This window comes from Lolium perenne, chromosome 7, assembly GCF_019359855.2.
Source record: "Lolium perenne isolate Kyuss_39 chromosome 7, Kyuss_2.0, whole genome shotgun sequence".
Classification (NCBI taxonomy): domain Eukaryota; kingdom Viridiplantae; phylum Streptophyta; class Magnoliopsida; order Poales; family Poaceae; genus Lolium; species Lolium perenne.
In genome coordinates, this window is record NC_067250.2 from 57,214,691 (window position 1) to 57,227,697 (window position 13,007).

Consider the following 13,007-nt stretch of genomic DNA (forward strand, 5'->3'; position numbering starts at 1 on the left):
AGAGTGGTATGACCGATGTGGGTTGTGGGAATAGTTTGTCCATTGCCGACGATGACATGTGGGTAAGGAGTGAGAGGAGAGGATGTGAGAGAGGTTACCCTGATTGCTGGTCATGTGAGCGGAGGCGCCTGAGTCCACGAACCACTCATTCGAGGATGGTGGTTGTCGTTGCCTATTCGACGGTACCTCGGAGGAGGGATCCTCACGAGGGGGAGAAGAAGTAGGGGCCATAGGGCGGAGTGCATACGGGACGGTGGTACGCGATTTACCCAGCTTCGGAACACCTGCACGACGACAGGGCCTACTGCTGCTTGTCTGGAATTATCTGGGCGCTTTCGCGTTGTTACAATGAGTTGTCGTTGTTCTCTAGGGCTCCCGAGATCCGGCTTATAAAGGCGCACGGATCTAGGGTTTACATGGAGAGTCCTACCCGGATACAGGTTTCCTAACTACGGTACAATGTCTTGCCGTGTACGTCAAGGATCCACCCTTCCATCTATGTCGTACCGGATCCGGATCCCTACTGGGCCTTCATGGATCCGGGTTCCTCCAAAAGGTCGGTCGGATCCGGCTCCCTGCTCCTGGGCCAGACATCTTCCATCAGGATCAACAGCAACTGGGCCGCCCGATGGGCCACATGCCTCATCACCATCTATGGGCCACCCGGGCTTGCCGGATCTTGGCACTGTCGATGGTACACCCATGAAGTATACCCACAACAGTAGCCCCCAGAGTTCTCCGAGTTTCGCCTGCAGTTTCCACCATGCTTGCACCTTAGGTTTCCGGCATCGTTGGTAACGCGGAGAAATTTGAAGAACTCCAACTTCACATTTTCTTCTTTCCCAACCTTCAGTCAGAAAATCCCCCATCCTGTGGGACTCCATCCATCGACAGTTTCAAACATGTCTCCAGGTTACTCCCCTGCTTGCGAATGGGGATTACTTATCTTCGCGCCTTTACCCGGAATCTTTAGCAGACTCAAACGGTTCCGCCAATTCTGGCGCCATTTTCGCGCGACTTGTGCGGTAACTTATCTCTAGCCATTTTTACCGTTAGGGTTTGGGACACGTGTCACGCATCCAACGGCGCGACGCTTGCGTTCCGACCACAGGATGCGGAGCACGAATCTCGTCCCCCCAGCCTATAAATATCCGCAGTCGACCCCTTAATCCTCATTCACCCCCCTTTCTACCTCTCTGCAAAGCGCCGCCTCGAGCTTTCTCTCCGCCGTGCCGGAATCTCGCCGGACTCTCGCCGGAGCTGCTTCGCCGCCGTACGGAGTTCGTCCTGTTCTTAACTTCAGCGAGCCACCGCGTCGAAACCTCGTCGCCGGCGACTCTGGCCACCGCGGACTCCATCACGGTGAGTTCTCGAGCTTCGCTCTCGCGCCGTAGTCGGTAGGGATGATCATTAGGTTGATGACGCTGGATCCGACTAAGGAATGTTTCCGCCAATGTCTTTTCTTCAGATGTCTTCAACGACTCCGCCTCCAACTTCTAAACCAATCCTGGCAACCCCAATCTCTTCCGCCCCTCCACCCTTCGTCCCAGTCAGGCTGGATCCTTCAAAGGATTCCGGCAAGGAGGCTGAAGGGACTTCTGCTAACCCGGAAAAAGCCTCCGGGGCGGATCAGGCAGAGCACAAGGCGCAAGAAGTCGCCAAAAAATCGAAGGCTTGTCAACGAGACTCTGAAGCCAAGGGAAAATGGTGGCCCTGTACCACCACTGAGATGGAGCTGAAGAACCTCGAGGCGGAGGGCTTCCTGCAACCCGGAAGGTAGAGGTCAGTTCCAAATGCTTTAGCTCCAGCTCCGGAGGACAACGAGATGGTGTTGACGAAAGCACTGGTGGAGCGGGGCTTTTCATTTCCGCCTTCGGACTTCTTCCTGGAAATCCTGAAGGTCTATGGGCTCCAGCCCCATAACATTTCTCCGAACAGCGTGCTTGCGATCAGCAATCACGTCACCCTCTGCGAGGGCCATCTCCGGGTAACTCCCGAGCTCTCCCTGTTCCAATATTACTTCACTGTCAAGAAGGAGAGGATCCGACAGTCCACCGAACTAGCAACATGCGGATCCATCACCTTCATGATCCGCCCAGGCCGCGTCTACCCCCACACCGACCGCCACGAATCCGCGCGGTACTGGTCTGGGGGCTTCTTCTACTTGAAGGACGTCTCCGACCCGGCGAGCACAAAGAAGTTGCCGCCGTTCAAGAACTGCCCCGCCACCGAGCTTCCGGCATGGTCACACTGCCCCCACCTCTCCGACTCGCCCCAGCTCACACGCGCCGTCAGGCGGATCTGCAAGCTGACGGAAGAGGGGCTGACAGGGAAGGACTTGACCCTTTCCTGGTTCACCAAGCGGATCCAGCCGCTCCAACACAGGGACCAGCTGATGTTCCAGTAAATAGGGCGCGACGACCCAATGCGCGCCACAAAAGACAATCTTTCCGCCGACGCCATCGACAAGAGGATCCGGGTCCTCATCAAGATTCCGCGTGAACTTCACGTTCACGTGTGCAACAAAGACATTCACATGAATGGCTCCGGAACCGCGGTACGTCGCCTTGACTTTAGCCCATTGTGTTTCTTCGCATTCAAATTTTTTGCCTAAGTGTTTAACTCTATGCATCAGCTCGAGGCGCTTGAAGAAAGTGAACTCGGAACTCTCCTCCGGGTTCCTTCCACCGGCAACACAGATCCGGAAGCGGCATCAGAGGCGGAAGCTCACGAGGCTCCGCGCCCTTCTAAGAGGAAAAGGGCTGCCCCCTCCAGCCCTTCGGCCAAACGTGCCCACGACGTGCTCAGCATCGCGGCAACTCGCAAGGCGGAGGCGGAGAAAAAGCGCCTTAAGCTCATCGATACCAGCAACCGGTCCCAAACGGATATCCAGCAATTCTTCAGACCTTCCGGGTAAGTGCAAAGTCTTCGAAATAAAATTCTTCCGCTATCGTGAATCAGCACATACCTAATCGTAATGCTCTTTTCTTTTCGCAACAGAAGTTCCGAAAACCAGCCCCCCAAGGCCCCTAAAGCCCCCAAGAAGAAGACTAAGCCATCTCCGGCTTCCATACCAGTCACACCAGAAGTCGGAGTTCCACCCAAGGCTGCTTCAGCCGCCAAGCCGGATCCTAAGGACGTTATCAACGTTGATGACATCCCTTAAGATCCGGCCACCGAGACTGCGCAAGGCGATTCCGGCAAGGGTGCCTCCTCATCTGCTCCTCTGCCTGAGCAACCCACCGCTACTTCCGCCGAGCCAACGGCCGAACAATACGAGCAGAAAGTGCAGCTGATCAATGCCACTGGCGCGTCCCAAACTTCGTCGCTGCAGAAGCTCCCCCTTTCTCAATGTCACGCGGAAATTTCAGCCATGATGGAGAAAGTATGGGGGCCTGCGGATACGGAGATGAAGGAGCTCTCCGACCTTGAGAGCGAACTCAAGGTTTTTTTGCTAAGCATAAGGAGGTGCGCCAGGTAACACTAGCCCCCAAGCATTGGTTCAGACATTTTTCCGTGTAACATGTGTTAGCCGATGCTTTTCTCAACATTAGTCTTAGACGGAAATTTGAAATTTTCCCAATCCAGAACTTTAAACTCCTCGCCAGCCCCCAGAATTTTGAATTTCTGGCTAAATCCTCTCTGCGTTTCAGAGCACGCGGAAGCTGCACGAAGATCTGCGCGTCCATGTGCTAGAGCAGATGACGGAAATAGAAGGGCTGCGCCAGACTGCTGAGAATAGTCGTCAAGCTGTGCTCCGCCTGGAGACCCGATTGAAGGGTGAGAAATCCGGGTTGCCTAAATTTGTATTGTGTGAACCACTATAGTATATAACTTGTGTGATGTTCTGTTCTCAGAAGAAACTGACAAGCGCCCCACCATCGATGCCTTATCCGCCAAGGTCCAAGTATTGGAGGCGGAGAATGAAACTCTGAAGAACTTCTTGAAAGAGTCCTCCGAGAAGGAAACTAAAGAAAAGAAGGAGCTCTCCGAGAAACATTCCCGCGAGATGGCGGAACTGGCTGACAAACTCAAGAAGAGCCAGCAAAGGGTGACCACCCTGGCGGCCAAGAACAAGAGCCAGGAGGCAGAGGCCGAAGCAATTGACAAGCTGATCTTCCGTAAGGACCCTTTTTGTTATTGTCTTGACTCCGGCTTCCCCAAAATTTACTCTGTCCGCGGAAGAAACTGATCCTTTTTACTTTGCAGCAAGCCTAGGCTTTGAGTGGACCAAAGATTCAACCCTCAAAAGAACTGAGGCATATGATGAAGCACGGACCTCAATCGATGATCTCGTCGAAGCATGTCGCGGAATCGCCAAGTCCCTCAACCTGAAGAGAGCCAAGACAACGGTGATTGACCGCATGACGAAACTCATGCGGAACGTGCCGGAACTTATCAAGGATTGGCAGGAATCTTCATCTCGCGGAGTCGCTGCCCTCGTGCTAGCCACCTGCAAGGCGCACTTCCCCACCATGAGATTTGCAGATGTCGCACGCGGAGTCCCCAAGGATACCGTCATGAGACATCTCCTCTCGGAGGCCATGGGATTTGATCGCCTTTTTGCTGGACGAGTTAACCACTCGTTTTGGTACAACAAATATGATCTTCCCAAAGGCTTTTCCGACCCAGAGGAGGAGGAAGAAGAAGCTGCCGAGGAGGGCGATGAGGAAGGCTCCGGGTCAAGTGCTGACCACGACGAGGAAGGTTCCGACTTCGATGACGGCGGCTCAGGCGGTGGCTCGGATGATGGCTCCGCCTACATAGCTTCTGACGAAGAGCAGTCCTCCGAGAACCTGTGAAACAATGAGAATCGATGTATCACTTTTGACCCCGGAGTGGGTTTGTAATGAATAACTTAAATTTTTAAGTAGCTAGGGACGAAGACATGTTATGCGCGGGTTTGGGAGGATGGGTGGTAGCTCATCAAGGAAGGAGAAATCAATGGGAGTAGGTGGTGTTGATATTTTGGAGAAAGGAAATGAATTTTCATCGAAGACAACATGACGGGAGATGATAAGTTTGTGTGTGGTGAGGTCGAGGCAACGGTAGCCGCGGTGAGAAGAGGAGTATCCAAGGAAGACACAGGCGGTCGTGCGAGGAGCGAGTTTGTGAGCTGTGGTAGCGGAGAGGTTAGGGTAACAAAGACATCCGAAAACCCGAAGTTCGTCGAGAGGAAGAGGGAGGCCATAGAGAACCTCGTGTGGGGTGCGGTGCTGAAGGGTTTTAGTGGGGTGAAGGTTGAACAAGAAAGTGGAAGTGTTAAGAGCTTCGACCCAATATATAGGAGGCATGCATGCTTGGAAAAGAAGTGATCTAACCATGTTGTTTGTAGAGCGAATGACACGCTCGGCTTTACCGTTTTGGGGGGATGTGTATGGGCAAGACATGCGTAGAGTGGCACCAAGGGACATGAGAAATGTGCGGGCAGCAGTATTGTCAAATTCACGACCATTGTCACACTGTAGGGATTGGACTGTTGTATGAAACTGAGTGGATACATAGGCGAACAAGTTTTTGAGTGTTGGGAAAGTTTCAGATTTCATGCGTAAGGGAAAAGTCCAAAGGTAATGAGTGAAATCATCTAACACAACTAGGTAGTATTTGTAACCGGATACACAAGGAAGAGGGGAAGTCCACAAATCGCAATGGATTAGTTGAAAAGATCGAGTAGTGTGAGTAGATGATGAATCAAAAGGTAGACGTACATGTTTTCCTAATTGACAAGCATGACATAACTGATTATCGGTAGCATTTTTATTACAAGGAAAAGAAAAAGCACTTGCTAGGTGCGACAAAGCTTGACTACTAAGATGTCCTAGACGATGATGCCACAAGGTTGCTGATGATGTGGTGGTGGAGAGTGCGTGCGCAGTGGAGGCCGGCAACCAGAGGGGGTAGAGGTCACCGGAACTATTGCACCTGACGATCTCGTTCTTGGTGCGGAAGTCCTTCACAGAGAGACCAAACGGATCAAACTCAACAGATAGAAGATTATCAGTTGTGAATTTACGAACAGAAATAAGATTTTTAATTAGGTCAGGTGTAACTAAGACATTGTTAAGAGAGAACGAATGGGTAGGAGATGAAAGAGTGGTATGACCGATGTGGGTTGTGGGAATAGTTTGTCCATTGCCGACGATGACATGTGGGTAAGGAGTGAGAGGAGAGGATGTGAGAGAGGTTACCCTGATTGCTGGTCATGTGAGCGGAGGCGCCTGAGTCCACGAACCACTCATTCGAGGATGGTGGTTGTCGTTGCCTATTCGACGGTACCTCGGAGGAGGGATCCTCACGAGGGGGAGAAGAAGTAGGGGCCATAGGGCGGAGTGCATACGGGACGGTGGTACGCGATTTACCCAGCTTCGGAACACCTGCACGACGACAGGGCCTACTGCTGCTTGTCTGGAATTATCTGGGCGCTTTCGCGTTGTTACAATGAGTTGTCGTTGTTCTCTAGGGCTCCCGAGATCCGGCTTATAAAGGCGCACAGATCTAGGGTTTACATGGAGAGTCCTACCCGGATACAGGTTTCCTAACTACGGTACAATGTCTTGCCGTGTACGTCAAGGATCCACCCTTCCATCTATGTCGTACCGGATCCAGATCCCTACTGGGCCTTCATGGATCCGGGTTCCTCCAAAAGGTCGGTCGGATCCGGCTCCCTGCTCCTGGGCCAGACATCTTCCATCAGGATCAACAGCAACTGGGCCGCCCGATGGGCCACATGCCTCATCACCATCTATGGGCCACCCGGGCTTGCCGGATCTTGGCACTGTCGATGGTACACCCATGAAGTATACCCACAACAGTAGCCCCCAGAGTTCTCCGAGTTTCGCCTGCAGTTTCCACCATGCTTGCACCTTAGGTTTCCGGCATCGTTGGTAACGCGGAGAAATTTGAAGAACTCCAACTTCACATTTTCTTCTTTCCCAACCTTCAGTCAGAAAATCCCCCATCCTGTGGGACTCCATCCATCGACAGTTTCAAACATGTCTCCAGGTTACTCCCCTGCTTGCGAATGGGGATTACTTATCTTCGCGCCTTTACCCGGAATCTTTAGCAGACTCAAACGGTTCCGCCAATTCTGGCGCCATTTTCGCGCGACTTGTGCGGTAACTTATCTCTAGCCATTTTTACCGTTAGGGTTTGGGACACGTGTCACGCATCCAACGGCGCGACGCTTGCGTTCCGACCACAGGATGCGGAGCACGAATCTCGTCCCCCCAGCCTATAAATATCCGCAGTCGACCCCTTAATCCTCATTCACCCCCCTTTCTACCTCTCTGCAAAGCGCCGCCTCGAGCTTTCTCTCCGCCGTGCCGGAATCTCGCCGGACTCTCGCCGGAGCTGCTTCGCCGCCGTACGGAGTTCGTCCTGTTCTTAACTTCAGCGAGCCACCGCGTCGAAACCTCGTCGCCGGCGACTCTGGCCACCGCGAACTCCATCACGGTGAGTTCTCGAGCTTCGCTCTCGCGCCGTAGTCGGTAGGGATGATCATTAGGTTGATGACGCTGGATCCGACTAAGGAATGTTTCCGCCAATGTCTTTTCTTCAGATGTCTTCAACGACTCCGCCTCCAACTTCTGAACCAATCCTGGCAACCCCAATCTCTTCCGCCCCTCCACCCTTCGTCCCAGTCAGGCTGGATCCTTCAAAGGATTCCGGCAAGGAGGCTGAAGGGACTTCTGCTAACCCGGAAAAAGCCTCCGGGGCGGATCAGGCAGAGCACAAGGCGGAAGAAGTCGCCAAAAAATCGAAGGCTTGTCAACGAGACTCTGAAGCCAAGGGAAAATGGTGGCCCTGTACCACCACTGAGATGGAGCTGAAGAACCTCGAGGCGGAGGGCTTCCTGCAACCCGGAAGGTAGAGGTCAGTTCCAAATGCTTTAGCTCCAGCTCCGGAGGACAACGAGATGGTGTTGACGAAAGCACTGGTGGAGCGGGGCTTTTCATTTCCGCCTTCGGACTTCTTCCTGGAAATCCTGAAGGTCTATGGGCTCCAGCCCCATAACATTTCTCCGAACAGCGTGCTTGCGATCAGCAATCACGTCACCCTCTGCGAGGGCCATCTCCGGGTAACTCCCGAGCTCTCCCTGTTCCAATATTACTTCACTGTCAAGAAGGAGAGGATCCGACAGTCCACCGAACTAGCAACATGCGGATCCATCACCTTCATGATCCGCCCAGGCCGCGTCTACCCCCACACCGACCGCCACGAATCCGCGCGGTACTGGTCTGGGGGCTTCTTCTACTTGAAGGACGTCTCCGACCCGGCGAGCACAAAGAAGTTGCCGCCGTTCAAGAACTGCCCCGCCACCGAGCTTCCGGCATGGTCACACTGCCCCCACCTCTCCGACTCGCCCCAGCTCACACGCGCCATCAGGCGGATCTGCAAGCTGACGGAAGAGGGGCTGACAGGGAAGGACTTGACCCTTTCCTGGTTCACCAAGCGGATCCAGCCGCTCCAACACAGGGACCAGCTGATGTTCCAGTAAATAGGGCGCGACGACCCAATGCGCGCCACAAAAGACAATCTTTCCGCCGACGCCATCGACAAGAGGATCCGGGTCCTCATCAAGATTCCGCGTGAACTTCACGTTCACGTGTGCAACAAAGACATTCACATGAATGGCTCCGGAACATGATACGTCGCCTTGACTTTAGCCCATTGTGTTTCTTCGCATTCAAATTTTTTGCCTAAGTGTTTAACTCTATGCATCAGCTCGAGGCGCTTGAAGAAAGTGAACTCGGAACTCTCCTCCGGGTTCCTTCCACCGGCAACACAGATCCGGAAGCGGCATCAGAGGCGGAAGCTCACGAGGCTCCGCGCCCTTCTAAGAGGAAAAGGGCTGCCCCCTCCAGCCCTTCGGCCAAACGTGCCCACGACGTGCTCAGCATCGCGGCAACTCGCAAGGCGGAGGCGGAGAAAAAGCGCCTTAAGCTCATCGATACCAGCAACCGGTCCCAAACGGATATCCAGCAATTCTTCAGACCTTCCGGGTAAGTGCAAAGTCTTCGAAATAAAATTCTTCCGCTATCGTGAATCAGCACATACCTAATCGTAATGCTCTTTTCTTTTCGCAACAGAAGTTCCGAAAACCAGCCCCCCAAGGCCCCTAAAGCCCCCAAGAAGAAGACTAAGCCATCTCCGGCTTCCATACCAGTCACACCAGAAGTCGGAGTTCCACCCAAGGCTGCTTCAGCCGCCAAGCCGGATCCTAAGGACGTTATCAACGTTGATGACATCCCTGAAGATCCGGCCACCGAGACTGCGCAAGGCGATTCCGGCAAGGGTGCCTCCTCATCTGCTCCTCCGCCTGAGCAACCCACCGCTACTTCCGCCGAGCCAACGGCCGAACAATACGAGCAGAAAGTGCAGCTGATCAATGCCACTGGCGCGTCCCAAACTTCGTCGCTGCAGAAGCTCCCCCTTTCTCAATGTCACGCGGAAATTTCAGCCATGATGGAGAAAGTATGGGGGCCTGCGGATACGGAGATGAAGGAGCTCTCCGACCTTGAGAGCGAACTCAAGGTTTTTTTGCTAAGCATAAGGAGGTGCGCCAGGTAACACTAGCCCCCAAGCATTGGTTCAGACATTTTTCCGTGTAACATGTGTTAGCCGATGCTTTTCTCAACATTAGTCTTAGACGGAAATTTGAAATTTTCCCAATCCAGAACTTTAAACTCCTCGCCAGCCCCCAGAATTTTGAATTTCTGGCTAAATCCTCTCTGCGTTTCAGAGCACGCGGAAGCTGCACGAAGATCTGCGCGTCCATGTGCTAGAGCAGATGACGGAAATAGAAGGGCTGCGCCAGACTGCTGAGAATAGTCGTCAAGCTGTGCTCCGCCTGGAGACCCGATTGAAGGGTGAGAAATCCGGGTTGCCTAAATTTGTATTGTGTGAACCACTATAGTATATAACTTGTGTGATGTTCTGTTCTCAGAAGAAACTGACAAGCGCCCCACCATCGATGCCTTATCCGCCAAGGTCCAAGTATTGGAGGCGGAGAATGAAACTCTGAAGAACTTCTTGAAAGAGTCCTCCGAGAAGGAAACTAAAGAAAAGAAGGAGCTCTCCGAGAAACATTCCCGCGAGATGGCGGAACTGGCTGACAAACTCAAGAAGAGCCAGCAAAGGGTGACCACCCTGGCGGCCAAGAACAAGAGCCAGGAGGCAGAGGCCGAAGCAATTGACAAGCTGATCTTCCGTAAGGACCCTTTTTGTTATTGTCTTGACTCCGGCTTCCCCAAAATTTACTCTGTCCGCGGAAGAAACTGATCCTTTTTACTTTGCAGCAAGCCTAGGCTTTGAGTGGACCAAAGATTCAACCCTCAAAAGAACTGAGGCATATGATGAAGCACGGACCTCAATCGATGATCTCGTCGAAGCATGTCGCGGAATCGCCAAGTCCCTCAACCTGAAGAGAGCCAAGACAATGGTGATTGACCGCATGACGAAACTCATGCGGAACGTGCCGGAACTTATCAAGGATTGGCAGGAATCTTCATCTCGCGGAGTCGCTGCCCTCGTGCTAGCCACCTGCAAGGCGCACTTCCCCACCATGAGATTTGCAGATGTCGCACGCGGAGTCCCCAAGGATACCGTCATGAGACATCTCCTCTCGGAGGCCATGGGATTTGATCGCCTTTTTGCTGGACGAGTTAACCACTCGTTTTGGTACAACAAATATGATCTTCCCAAAGGCTTTTCCGACCCAGAGGAGGAGGAAGAAGAAGCTGCCGAGGAGGGCGATGAGGAAGGCTCCGGGTCAAGTGCTGACCACGACGAGGAAGGTTCCGACTTCGATGACGGCGGCTCAGGCAGTGGCTCGGATGATGGCTCCGCCTACATAGCTTCTGACGAAGAGCAGTCCTCCGAGAACCTGTGAAACAATGAGAATCGATGTATCACTTTTGACCCCGGAGTGGGTTTGTAATGAATAACTTAAATTTTTAAGTAGCTAGGGACGAAGACATGTTATGCGCGGGCGGAGAACACTTATCCTGCTATCCGTTTAATATTATATGCATGTTTCGTTTTTGTGTTGAAAAGCAAGTGCTGACTTCGTTGTTTTCCGGCTCGCCCGCTTGACCTTCCGCGAGCCGGAAGACCTTAGCCGGAAACACTCGCCAGCGGCGATGAAGCCCAATGGCAATCCGTCAATAACCGCGGAAACAAGCCTCCAAGCATAGGTGCCGGAAATCGCTACTAGGAATCCACGAGTTCGCAACAGATAACAATTTAATCAGAAAACTTAAGCTTACGTCCTAAAGGACGATTTTGACAAATCACAACTTTCATACACGCCTAGGCGGAAACATCCAGCTCTGCGGTTTTAGTCGGAAAAAACATACACGATCTAAAATGAAGAAGTAAAGGAGGTAAAAGACTCAAAGAGTGAACCATAAGCTTTATTTCATTGATCATGTATAACTATTACAGAGTTTGTAACTTGGAAAAAATACGCTAAGTGTAGAAAGGACGTAGCTGTGCGATGTTCCAGGGGCGATCTGTCTCGTCGTAGATGTCATCCGGATCCTCACGCTTGCGTTTCCGGTGCCAATTAGCAGGTCTGTCCTTCAGCTCTCAGAAATCAACAAGGTAGTACGATCCGTTATGAAGCACTTTGCTAACGACGAAGGGTCCTTCCCAAGGAGATTGCAGCTTATGGTATTTCACCTGCCGAAGGCGGAGGACCAGGTCTCCTGCCATGAAAGAGCGATTCCGGACTCGACGACTGTGATAACGTCGGAGCTTCTGCTGGTAGATGGCGGAGCGCTGGTCAGCTAAATTCCGAGCTTCCTCGGTCAGATCTACAGATAGCTGTCTGGCCCCGTCAGCTGTTTCTTCGTTGAAGGCGGAAACTCGCGGCGAATCGTGGATGATGTCGGAGGGAAGCACGGCTTCGGATCCGTATACCAGGAAAAATGGGGTAAACCCTGTTGACCTGTTAGGGGTAGTTCGCAAACTCCACAAAACAGCTTCCAACTCGTCAGCCCAAGCTCCAGCTGCTCGTCGCAGCGGTTCTTCAAGGCGTGGCTTTATTCCTGATAATATTAGGCCGTTAGCCCTTTCAACTTGACCGTTGGATTGTGGGTGAGCCACAGATGCAAGGTCCAGCCTAATCCCTACTGTCTCACAATAATCCTTCAATTCTCCCTGTGCGAAGTTTGTGCCATTATCTGTGATTATGCTGTGTGGGATGCCGAATCTCATCACGAGGCTGCAGACGAATTTTAGTGCCGTAGCACTGATACGTCCAAAACGTATCTACTTTCCCGAACACTTTTGCTATTGTTTTGCCTCTAATTTGTGTATTTTGGATGCAACTAACACGGACTAACGCTGTTTTCAGCAGAACTGTTCTGGTGTCTCGTTTTTGTGCAGAAATCCAACTTTCGGGAAAATCCTCGGAATTTATGCAGAAGGCCCTATTTTCCCAGAAAACAGACGGAGCCAGAAGGACAGGTCAGGTGGAGGCCCGAGGGCCCCACACCATAGGGCGGCGCGGCCCAGGGGGGCCCGCGCGGCCATGTGGTGTGGCCCCCTCGGCCGGCCTCCGACGCCCTCCTTCGGACTATTTATCGGCCTCAACCTAAAAACGCACGGGGAGAAGTCGAACTCGCCAGAAACCCTCCAGAACGCCGCCACATCGCGAAACTCCGTCGCGGGAGCCAGAAGTCTCCGTTCTGGCACTCCGCCGGGACGGGGAATTGGAGGAGATCATCGCCATCATCACCGCCAACGCCTCTACATCAACCAGCCATGTTTCCCCCATCCATGTGTGAGTAATTCCCCCGCTGTAGGCCGAAGGGGATGGTAGGGATTGGATGAGATTGGTCATGTAATAGCATAAGATTGTTAGGGCATAGTGCCTATTGTCCGTAATTGGTACTTTGATGATATTGTTGCAACTTGTTATGCTTAATGCTTGTCACTAGGGCCCGAGTGCCATGATCTCAGATCTGAACATGTTTTTGTTTCATCATGATATTCATTGTTTA